General features: G+C 39.3%; 1 protein-coding gene across 2 annotated transcripts in view; it reads left to right on the forward strand.

Annotated features, from left to right (window-relative positions):
* tln1 (talin 1) overlaps nucleotides 1-12,472 on the forward strand; it is a 121,177-nt gene that overhangs the window by 207 nt on the left and 108,498 nt on the right. The window contains exon 2 of one of the 2 annotated variants that reach the window (XM_087790440.1): nucleotides 2,606-2,688. The gene's annotated coding sequence lies outside the window, so the exon portion shown is untranslated. Of the gene's footprint in view, nucleotides 1-2,545; nucleotides 2,689-12,472 lie in introns of those variants that run through there. The other variant, XM_087790441.1, reaches the window with a different exon arrangement.

Below are 12,472 nucleotides of genomic sequence, written 5' to 3' on the forward strand. Positions count from 1 at the left end.
TGTTTGATAGAAAACTATGACAAAGACGATAAAAGAAAAGAATGAATCTAACAATAATCCATAGTTTAATTACAACATTACAGAAGTTAATAAAACATTTGAACTCAAATTAAAAAGTGTAAATTATTCTACAGTTTAATTCTCTTGTGTATTCATTTCCACAACTAGATGGCGCAAGTGTGCAACATCTGCACTTACACTCCGTGTTACTTGTATATACTTTAACTTTAACTAAAGTACATCGATTTAAACTATCGAGGAAAAACGTTGAATGTAGAACAAGTTATACTGAAGTAAAAGTATTTGTTCTTGTCACTGATTCACAAACATCAGCTTAACTAGTAATTCAATATTTAACTAATGATTCTATATTTAACTAATGATTCAATATTTAACTAGTGATTCTATATTTACCTAATGATTCAATATTTAACTAATGATTCAATATTTAACTAATGATTCAATATTTAACCTATAATTCAATATTTAACTAATGATTCTATATTTAACTAATGATTCAATATTTAACTTATAATTCAATATTTAACTAATGATTCTATATTTAACTAATGATTCAATATTTAACTAATGATTCTATATTTAACTAGTGATTCTATATTTACCTAATGATTCAATATTTAACTAATGATTCAATATTTAACTAATGATTCAATATTTAACCTATAATTCAATATTTAACTAATGATTCTATATTTAACTAATGATTCAATATTTAACTAATGATTCTATATTTAACTAGTGATTCTATATTTACCTAATGATTCAATATTTAACTAATGATTCAATATTTAACTAATGATTCAATATTTAACCTATAATTCAATATTTAACTAATGATTCTATATTTAACTAATGATTCTATATTTAACTAATGATTCTATATTTAACTAGAGATTAAATATTTAACTAATGATTCAATATTTAACTAATGATTCTATATTTAACTAATGATTCAACATTTAACTAATGATTCAATATTTAACTAATGATTCTATATTTAACTAATGATTCTATATTTAACTAGAGACTAAATATTTAACTAATGATTCTATATTTAACTAATGATTCTATATTTAACTAATGATTCTATATTTAACTAATGATTCAATATTTAACTAATGATTCTATATTTAACTTATAATTCCATATTTAACTAATGATTCTATATTTAACTAGTGATTCTATATTTACCTAATGATTCAATATTTAACTAATGATTCAATATTTAACTAATGATTCAATATTTAACCTATAATTCAATATTTAACTAATGATTCTATATTTAACTAATGATTCAATATTTAACTTATAATTCAATATTTAACTAATGATTCTATATTTAACTAATGATTCAATATTTAACTAATGATTCTATATTTAACTAGTGATTCTATATTTACCTAATGATTCAATATTTAACTAATGATTCAATATTTAACTAATGATTCAATATTTCACCTATAATTCAATATTTAACTAATGATTCTATATTTAACTAATGATTCTATATTTAACTAGTGATTCTATATTTACCTAATGATTCAATATTTAACTAATGATTCAATATTTAACTAATGATTCAATATTTAACCTATAATTCAATATTTAACTAATGATTCTATATTTAACTAATGATTCTATATTTAACTAATGATTCTATATTTAACTAGAGATTAAATATTTAACTAATGATTCAATATTTAACTAATGATTCTATATTTAACTAATGATTCAACATTTAACTAATGATTCAATATTTAACTAATGATTCTATATTTAACTAATGATTCTATATTTAACTAGAGACTAAATATTTAACTAATGATTCTATATTTAACTAGAGATTAAATATTGAACTAATGATTATATACTTAACTAGTAATTCGATATTTAACTAATGATTCAATACTTAACTAGTAATTCAATATTTAACTAATGATTCTATATTTAACTAGTAATTCAATATTTAACTAATGATTCTATATTTAACTAATGATTCAATACTTAACTAGTAATTCAATACTTAACTAGTAATTCAATATTTAACTAGTAATTAAATATTTAACTAATGATTCAATACTTAACTAGTAATTCAATATGTAACTAATGATTCAATACTTAACTAGTAATTCAATATGTAACTAATGATTCAATACTTAACTAGTAATTCAATATTTAACTAATGATTCAATACTTAACTAGTAATTCTTTCATTAAACCATCATGTATAGTTTAACGTTGTCATAGTGACGTCATTGAAGTGTTTCCTCGTCAAATGTGTATCTTTGTATCATTTGTGACGTGATGTTATTCTCTCACACACATTCACACACAAACTTAGCAGCACGCGCGCGCACACACGCGCACTCACACGTCCACGTCGGATTTCGCAGCAGCGGAAGCGGCGGAAGCGGCAACAGTGTGTTTGCCGCTCCCGCCGCGCCTGCCGCGCCCGCCGCGTCTGCCGCGCGCAGGGTGGAGTCTGCGCGGCGAGAGCGGAAAGGGAGGAGAAGAGAAAGAAAAGGGAGGAGAAGAGAAAGAAAAGGGAGGAGAAGAGAATGAAAAAGTCTTTTCTGGTCTTCAGTGAACAAACTCTCCGAGGGTCAGGAATCTGTGGATCTCCAGGTCGAGCTGCGGACACAGGGCCGGGACTGGATCTTCTCTCAGGTCAGAGTTCAACTTTAACGAGGAAACTTCTGGAATTGTTGCTCAAGTCGTGACGTCAGCAGTGACTCGTAGAAAGTGTAAAAGTGTAAAAGTGTCTGAAAGATCGAACTGAACCAGAAGAGTCTGTGGATCAACTGAGAGACAAACTATTGTTGTTGAGCTTCAACATGAACTTCTCAGGCTAACATTAACTCAAACTAGCACAACTTGATAACTAGCTTAACTGTGATGTGTTCACGGTCCTTCCTCAAGTGGTGCGTTCACGTCCTCTGTTGACTTCATGTTCCCTCGATTCTTATGAAACCAACATGAACTTTGAGAGAAGAGTCTCAGTGACTTTCTTCACCTGAAGGTTAGTCACCCGCAGTCATGAATGTTGTTGGTTCAGCAGAGGTTTGTCACCTGCAGTCATGAATGTTGTTGGTTCAGCAGAGGTTTGTCACCTGCAGTCATGAATGTAGTCGTGCAGAGGTTTGTCACCTGCAGTCATGAATGTAGTCGTGCAGAGGTTTGTCACCTGCAGTCATGAATGTAGTCGTGCAGAGGTTTGTCACTTGCAGTCATGAATGTAGTCGTGCAGAGGTTTGTCACCTGCAGTCATGAATGTTGTTGGTTCAGCAGAGGTTTGTCACCTGCAGTCATGAATGTTGTTGGTTCAGCAGAGGTTTGTCACCTGCAGTCATGAATGTAGTCGTGCAGAGGTTTGTCACCTGCAGTCATGAATGTAGTCGTGCAGAGGTTTGTCACCTGCAGTCATGAATTTAGTCGTGCAGAGGTTTGTCACCTGCAGTCATGAATGTTGTTGGTTCAGCAGAGGTTTGTCACCTGCAGTCATGAATGTAGTCGTGCAGAGGTTTGTCACCTGCAGTCATGAATGTAGTCGTGCAGAGGTTTGTCACCTGCAGTCATGAATGTAGTCGTGCAGAGGTTTGTCACCTGCAGTCATGAATGTAGTCGTGCAGAGGTTTGTCACCTGCAGTCATGAATGTAGTCGTGCAGAGGTTTGTCACCTGCAGTCATGAATTTAGTCGTGCAGAGGTTTGTCACCTGCAGTCATGAATGTAGTCGTGCAGAGGTTTGTCACCTGCAGTCATGAATTTAGTCGTGCAGAGGTTTGTCACCTGCAGTCATGAATGTAGTCGTGCAGAGGTTTGTCACCTGCAGTCATGAATTTAGTCGTGCAGAGGTTTGTCACCTGCAGTCATGAATGTAGTCGTGCAGAGGTTTGTCACCTGCAGTCATGAATGTAGTCGTGCAGAGGTTTGTCACCTGCAGTCATGAATTTAGTCGTGCAGAGGTTTGTCACCTGCAGTCATGAATGTTGTTGGTTCAGCAGAGGTTTGTCACCTGCAGTCATGAATGTAGTCGTGCAGAGGTTTGTCACCTGCAGTCATGAATGTAGTCGTGCAGAGGTTTGTCACCTGCAGTCATGAATGTAGTCGTGCAGATGTTTGTCACCTGCAGTCATGAATGTAGTCGTGCAGATGTTTGTCACCTGCAGTCATGAATGTAGTCGTGCAGAGGTTTGTCACCTGCAGTCATGAATGTAGTCGTGCAGAGGTTTGTCACCTGCAGTCATGAATGTAGTCGTGCAGATGTTTGTCACCTGCAGTCATGAATGTAGTCGTGCAGATGTTTGTCACCTGCAGTCATGAATGTAGTCGTGCAGAGGTTTGTCACCTGCAGTCATGAATGTAGTCGTGCAGAGGTTTGTCACCTGCAGTCATGAATTTAGTCGTGCAGAGGTTTGTCACCTGCAGTCATGAATGTAGTCGTGCAGAGGTTTGTCACCTGCAGTCATGAATGTAGTCGTGCAGAGGTTTGTCACCTGCAGTCATGAATGTAGTCGTGCAGAGGTTTGTCACCTGCAGTCATGAATGTAGTCGTGCAGAGGTTTGTCACCTGCAGTCATGAATGTAGTCGTGCAGAGGTTTGTCACCTGCAGTCATGAATGTAGTCGTGCAGAGGTTTGTCACCTGCAGTCATGAATGTAGTCGTGCAGAGGTTTGTCACCTGCAGTCATGAATGTAGTCGTGCAGAGGTTTGTCACCTGCAGTCATGAATGTAGTCGTGCAGATGTTTGTCACTTGCAGTCATGAATGTAGTCGTGCAGAGGTTTGTCACTTGCAGTCATGAATGTAGTCGTGCAGAGGTTTGTCACCTGCAGTCATGAATGTAGTCGTGCAGAGGTTTGTCACTTGCAGTCATGAATGTAGTCGTGCAGAGGTTTGTCACCTGCAGTCATGAATGTAGTCGTGCAGAGGTTTGTCACCTGCAGTCATGAATGTAGTCGTGCAGAGGTTTGTCACTTGCAGTCATGAATGTAGTCGTGCAGAGGTTTGTCACCTGCAGTCATGAATGTAGTCGTGCAGAGGTTTGTCACCTGCAGTCATGAATGTAGTCGTGCAGAGGTTTGTCACCTGCAGTCATGAATGTAGTCGTGCAGATGTTTGTCACCTGCAGTCATGAATGTAGTCGTGCAGAGGTTTGTCACCTGCAGTCATGAATTTAGTCGTGCAGAGGTTTGTCACCTGCAGTCATGAATGTAGTCGTGCAGAGGTTTGTCACCTGCAGTCATGAATTTAGTCGTGCAGAGGTTTGTCACCTGCAGTCATGAATGTAGTCGTGCAGAGGTTTGTCACCTGCAGTCATGAATTTAGTCGTGCAGAGGTTTGTCACCTGCAGTCATGAATGTAGTCGTGCAGAGGTTTGTCACTTGCAGTCATGAATGTAGTCGTGCAGAGGTTTGTCACTTGCAGTCATGAATGTAGTCGTGCAGAGGTTTGTCACCTGCAGTCATGAATGTAGTCGTGCAGAGGTTTGTCACCTGCAGTCATGAATGTAGTCGTGCAGAGGTTTGTCACCTGCAGTCATGAATGTAGTCGTGCAGAGGTTTGTCACCTGCAGTCATGAATGTAGTCGTGCAGAGGTTTGTCACCTGCAGTCATGAATTTAGTCGTGCAGAGGTTTGTCACCTGCAGTCATGAATGTTGTTGGTTCAGCAGAGGTTTGTCACCTGCAGTCATGAATGTAGTCGTGCAGAGGTTTGTCACCTGCAGTCATGAATGTAGTCGTGCAGATGTTTGTCACCTGCAGTCATGAATGTAGTCGTGCAGATGTTTGTCACCTGCAGTCATGAATGTAGTCGTGCAGAGGTTTGTCACCTGCAGTCATGAATGTAGTCGTGCAGAGGTTTGTCACCTGCAGTCATGAATGTAGTCGTGCAGATGTTTGTCACCTGCAGTCATGAATGTAGTCGTGCAGATGTTTGTCACCTGCAGTCATGAATGTAGTCGTGCAGAGGTTTGTCACCTGCAGTCATGAATGTAGTCGTGCAGAGGTTTGTCACCTGCAGTCATGAATTTAGTCGTGCAGAGGTTTGTCACCTGCAGTCATGAATGTAGTCGTGCAGAGGTTTGTCACCTGCAGTCATGAATGTAGTCGTGCAGATGTTTGTCACCTGCAGTCATGAATGTAGTCGTGCAGATGTTTGTCACCTGCAGTCATGAATGTAGTCGTGCAGAGGTTTGTCACCTGCAGTCATGAATGTAGTCGTGCAGAGGTTTGTCACCTGCAGTCATGAATGTAGTCGTGCAGAGGTTTGTCACCTGCAGTCATGAATGTAGTCGTGCAGAGGTTTGTAGCCTCGGGCGAGTCTTCTCAGTGTGATTGACAGCAGGATTGTGTACTTTGTGCGTCATGTTGCGACACAAGAGTGTGTACTCGCTGAGATTCTTTCAAACACGCATCACACGTGTTATTAGACGCTTCGACCAATCAGGTGAGAGTTGACGCCTGTGCCTGCAGGAAGACGTACGGTGATGTCAGAGCATTGATTGGCTGATCAGAGAGCGTGCTAGCTAGCTACTTGTTGTTAGCTAGCTACTTGTTGTTAGCTAGCTACTTGTTGTTAGCTAGCTACTTGTTGTTAGCTAGTTACTTGTTGTTAGCTAGCTACTTGTTGTTAGCTAGCTACTTGTTGTTAGCTAGCTACTTGTTGTTAGCTAGCTACTTGTTGTTAGCTAGCTACTTGTTGTTAGCTAGCTACTTGTTGTTAGCTAGCTACTTGTTGTTAGCATCACAAACATAACATAGTGAACTTGTGTTTGTTTTCAAGCCACAATGGCTGAAGGAGAAGAAATGAACTGAGATTTACTAGATTTACTAGATGAACTAGTTAAGAAAGTTACAGTCGATGCTAATGTTGTGTTTAATGAGGTGGTTAGTGAAGCGTATGTGTGTTACAGCTGTAAATGTGTGTGTTACAGCTGTGAATGTGTGTGTTACAGCTGTGAGTGTGTGTGTGTGTTACAGCTGTGAGTGTGTGTGTGTGTTACAGCTGTGAGTGTGTGTGTGTGTTACAGCTGTGAATGTGTGTGTTACAGCTGTGAATGTGTGTGTTACAGCTGTGAATGTGTGTGTTACAGCTGTGAATGTGTGTGTTACAGCTGTGAGTGAGTGTGTGTGTTACAGCTGTGAGTGAGTGTGTGTGTTACAGCTGTGAGTGTGTGTGTGTGTTACAGCTGTGAGTGTGTGTGTGTGTTACAGCTGTGAGTGTGTGTGTGTGTTACAGCTGTGAGTGTGTGTGTGTGTTACAGCTGTGAGTGTGTGTGTTACAGCTGTGAGTGTGTGTGTTACAGTTGTGAGTGTGTGTGTTACAGCTGTGAGTGTGTGTGTTACAGCTGTGAATGTGTGTGTTACAGCTGTGAGTGTGTGTGTTACAGCTGTGAATGTGTGTGTTACAGCTGTGAGTGTGTGTGTGTGTTACAGCTGTGAGTGTGTGTGTTACAGCTGTGAATGTGTGTGTTACAGCTGTGAATGTGTGTGTTACAGCTGTGAGTGTGTGTGTTACAGCTGTGAGTGTGTGTGTTACAGCTGTGAATGTGTGTGTTACAGCTGTGAATGTGTGTGTTACAGCTGTGAATGTGTGTGTTACAGCTGTGAGTGTGTGTGTTACAGCTGTGAGTGTGTGTGTTACAGCTGTGAGTGTGTGTGTTACAGCTGTGAATGTGTGTGTTACAGCTGTGAGTGTGTGTGTTACAGCTGTGAGTGTGTGTGTTACAGCTGTGAGTGTGTGTGTTACAGCTGTGAGTGTGTGTGTGTTACAGCTGTGAGTGTGTGTGTGTTACAGCTGTGAGTGTGTGTGTGTTACAGCTGTGAGTGTGTGTGTGTGTTACAGCTGTGAGTGTGTGTGTGTGTTACAGCTGTGAGTGTGTGTGTGTGTTACAGCTGTGAGTGTGTGTGTGTGTTACAGCTGTGAGTGTGTGTGTTACAGCTGTGAGTGTGTGTGTTACAGCTGTGAGTGTGTGTGTTACAGCTGTGAATGTGTGTGTTACAGCTGTGAGTGTGTGTGTTACAGCTGTGAGTGTGTGTGTGTTACAGCTGTGAGTGTGTGTGTGTTACAGCTGTGAGTGTGTGTGTGTTACAGCTGTGAGTGTGTGTGTGTTACAGCTGTGAGTGTGTGTGTTACAGCTGTGAGTGTGTGTGTGTGTTACAGCTGTGAGTGTGTGTGTGTGTTACAGCTGTGAGTGTGTGTGTGTGTTACAGCTGTGAGTGTGTGTGTGTGTTACAGCTGTGAGTGTGTGTGTTACAGCTGTGAGTGTGTGTGTTACAGCTGTGAGTGTGTGTGTTACAGCTGTGAGTGTGTGTGTGTTACAGCTGTGAGTGTGTGTGTTACAGCTGTGAGTGTGTGTGATGCAACAGCTGGTTACACTGTCATCGTCGTGGTTACTTTAAAAGTCAATATCTCTGGAGGAACGATTGACTCCACATGGTTCACCTTCCTGGAGTCAAAGAGACTGTTATTGTGTGTCCATCATTGTGTGTCCATCATTGTGTGTCCATTATTGTGTGTCCATCAATAACATCATCACGACTCTCAATGTGACGTCGCTGCTGATTGGCTGAGGTTTGTCTTTACTAACTTGATGCAGGAAGTGTGTGTTGTTGCCATGGAAACCACACGAGATATTCTCGGTGACGTCTGATCTTATTATTGACCAATAACAACGCTCGGATCTCTTGTGCATAAATAACCTTAAAGTAGTTATTATTCATTCAAACGAGCCACTGACACTTCCTGTGTTCACGGTCGGCAGCGGTAAGTACCTGCTAAACAAACACGGTCCTTAGAAGGAAGTTTGGTTTGAAGTGACAGGTGTCCGTCAATCACTAATGTTTACAGTGATTCTTTTCTCTTTTCGACATCAACCATCTTTTTCAAAAACATTTATTGATTTGTTTCTATGAAATCATATTATATATATATATATATATATATATATATATATATAGTTTATATTTCTATTATAGATCTTTTTTGGTTTGTTTATATTAAAATAAAGTGTGTTATTTACAGCCTTTGTTCATTTTTATGTCTCAATTGAACCTCCGGCCTCTAGATGGCAGCAGTCGTTACGTGCTCCGCAGCTAAAGGAAGAATTATTACTGAGGACAAGAGGATACAGTGAGTCCAGCAGCTTTGAAAGCTGATGTTTGGACATATTTTGTCTTTTATTTCTAGAAAGTGTATCTCAGGAGGTGAACTGTGTTGTTGTGTTATTGTGTGATTGTAGAAGTGTATCTCAGGAGGTGAACTGTGTTGTTGTGTTATTGTGTGATTGTAGAAGTGTATCTCAGGAGGTGAACTGTGTTGTTGTGTGATTGTAGAAAGTGTATCTCAGGAGGTGAACTGTGTTATTGTGTGATTGTAGAAGTGTATCTCAGGAGGTGAACTGTGTTGTTGTGTGATTGTAGAAGTGTATCTCAGGAGGTGAACTGTGTTATTGTGTGATTGTAGAAGTGTATCTCAGGAGGTGAACTGTGTTGTTGTGTGATTGTAGAAAGTGTATCTCAGGAGGTGAACTGTGTTATTGTGTGATTGTAGAAGTGTATCTCAGGAGGTGAACTGTGTTATTGTGTGATTGTAGAAGTGTATCTCAGGAGGTGAACTGTGTTGTTGTGTTATTGTAGAAGTGTATCTCAGGAGGTGAACTGTGTTGTTGTGTTATTGTGTGATTGTAGAAAGTGTATCTCAGGAGGTGAACTGTGTTGTTGTGTTTGTGTGATTGTAGAAAGTGTATCTCAGGAGGTGAACTGTGTTGTTGTGTTATTGTAGAAAGTGTATCTCAGGAGGTGAACTGTGTTGTTGTGTGATTGTAGAAAGTGTATCTCAGGAGGTGAACTGTGTTGTTGTGTTTGTGTGATTGTAGAAAGTGTATCTCAGGAGGTGAACTGTGTTGTTGTGTTTGTGTGATTGTAGAAAGTGTATCTCAGGAGGTGAACTGTGTTGTTGTGTTTTTGTGATTGTAGAAAGTGTATCTCAGGAGGTGAACTGTGTTGTTGTGTTATTGTGTGATTGTAGAAAGTGTATCTCAGGAGGTGAACTGTGTTGTTGTGTTATTGTGTGATTGTAGAAAGTGTATCTCAGGAGGTGAACTGTGTTGTTGTGTTTGTGTGATTGTAGAAAGTGTATCTCAGGAGGTGAACTGTGTTGTTGTGTTTTTGTGATTGTAGAAAGTGTATCTCAGGAGGTGAACTGTGTTGTTGTGTTATTGTGTGATTGTAGAAAGTGTATCTCAGGAGGTGAACTGTGTTGTTGTGTTATTGTAGAAAGTGTATCTCAGGAGGTGAACTGTGTTGTTGTGTGATTGTAGAAAGTGTATCTCAGGAGGTGAACTGTGTTGTTGTGTGATTGTAGAAAGTGTATCTCAGGAGGTGAACTGTGTTGTTGTGTTATTGTGTGATTGTAGAAAGTGTATCTCAGGAGGTGAACTGTGTTGTTGTGTTATTGTGTGATTGTAGAAAGTGTATCTCAGGAGGTGAACTGTGTTGTTGTGTTTGTGTGATTGTAGAAAGTGTATCTCAGGAGGTGAACTGTGTCGTTGTGTTTGTGTGATTGTAGAAAGTGTATCTCAGGAGGTGAACTGTGTTGTTGTGTTATTGTAGAAGTGTATCTCAGGAGGTGAACTGTGTTGTTGTGTTTGTGTGATTGTAGAAAGTGTATCTCAGGAGGTGAACTGTGTTGTTGTGTTATTGTGTGATTGTAGAAAGTGTATCTCAGGAGGTGAACTGTGTTGTTGTGTTATTGTGTGATTGTAGAAAGTGTATCTCAGGAGGTGAACTGTGTTGTTGTGTTATTGTGTGATTGTAGAAAGTGTATCTCAGGAGGTGAACTGTGTTGTTGTGTTTGTGTGATTGTAGAAAGTGTATCTCAGGAGGTGAACTGTGTTGTTGTGTGATTGTAGAAGTGTATCTCAGGAGGTGAACTGTGTTGTTGTGTTATTGTGTGATTGTAGAAAGTGTATCTCAGGAGGTGAACTGTGTTGTTGTGTGATTGTAGAAAGTGTATCTCAGGAGGTGAACTGTGTTGTTGTGTTTGTGTGATTGTAGAAAGTGTATCTCAGGAGGTGAACTGTGTTGTTGTGTTTGTGTGATTGTAGAAAGAGTATCTCAGGAGGTGAACTGTGTTGTTGTGTTATTGTAGAAGTGTATCTCAGGAGGTGAACTGTGTTGTTGTGTTATAGTGTGATTCTAGAAAGTGTATCTCAGGAGGTGAACTGTGTTGTTGTGTTATTGTGTGATTGTAGAAAGTGTATCTCAGGAGGTGAACTGTGTTGTTGTGTTTGTGTGATTGTAGAAGTGTATCTCAGGAGGTGAACTGTGTTGTTGTGTTATTGTGTGATTGTAGAAAGTGTATCTCAGGAGGTGAACTGTGTTGTTGTGTTTGTGTGATTGTAGAAGTGTATCTCAGGAGGTGAACTGTGTTGTTGTGTTATTGTGTGATTGTAGAAGTGTATCTCAGGAGGTGAACTGTGTTGTTGTGTGATTGTAGAAGTGTATCTCAGGAGGTGAACTGTGTTGTTGTGTTATTGTGTGATTGTAGAAGTGTATCTCAGGAGGTGAACTGTGTTGTTGTGTTATTGTGTGATTGTAGAAGTGTATCTCAGGAGGTGAACTGTGTTGTTGTGTTATTGTGTGATTGTAGAAGTGTATCTCAGGAGGTGAACTGTGTTGTTGTGTTATTGTGTGATTGTAGAAGTGTATCTCAGGAGGTGAACTGTGTTGTTGTGTTATTGTGTGATTGTAGAAGTGTATCTCAGGAGGTGAACTGTGTTGTTGTGTTATTGTGTGATTGTAGAAGTGTATCTCAGGAGGTGAACTGTGTTGTTGTGTTATTGTGTGATTGTAGAAGTGTATCTGTCGATGGTTGAAGCTCTAACTTCAGTGAGTTGTGTCTCCGCAGCTGAAGTTCCAGAATCAAGTTTCAACTTGTGTTCACTGCTGACTCCATGATTGTCGTCTCTTCATCAGTGTGTGTAGTTGCTCTTGTGTTGTCAACACTACGAGTGTGACTGTACAAGTTACTCGCGCTTCACGCTGTGACGATATGTGACCCTCGATGATGAAGGTCATCACGATATCTACGATATTTGTTGTAAGAAGTTTCCTCGACGACACATCACACTGAAAGAAAAACTCATTATAAAGAAAACATGTTGTTTATTTAAAAGCTGCTACAAATGAATGAAACCTCGACACGTTCAAGTCACGAACATGAATGACGTGTGAACGAGTGACTTCAACCGTAGTTAAGAGAAGAACATCAAAGAATTATTGACAGTATTTCAGCCAACATTGTGTCTTTGTTGTGTTGCTGATATTTTGTCATGCTACAGGGACGTGTGTAACTCGTGTAAACACAACAACCAAATATATGGATTTATATTAAATAATAATCATTTGGTGTAAGAGTCTTGGTTATTGTTCAATGATGTCATCAAAC

This window comes from Callionymus lyra, chromosome 5 (genome assembly GCF_982586985.1).
Source record: "Callionymus lyra chromosome 5, fCalLyr1.hap1.1, whole genome shotgun sequence".
Classification (NCBI taxonomy): domain Eukaryota; kingdom Metazoa; phylum Chordata; class Actinopteri; order Syngnathiformes; family Callionymidae; genus Callionymus; species Callionymus lyra.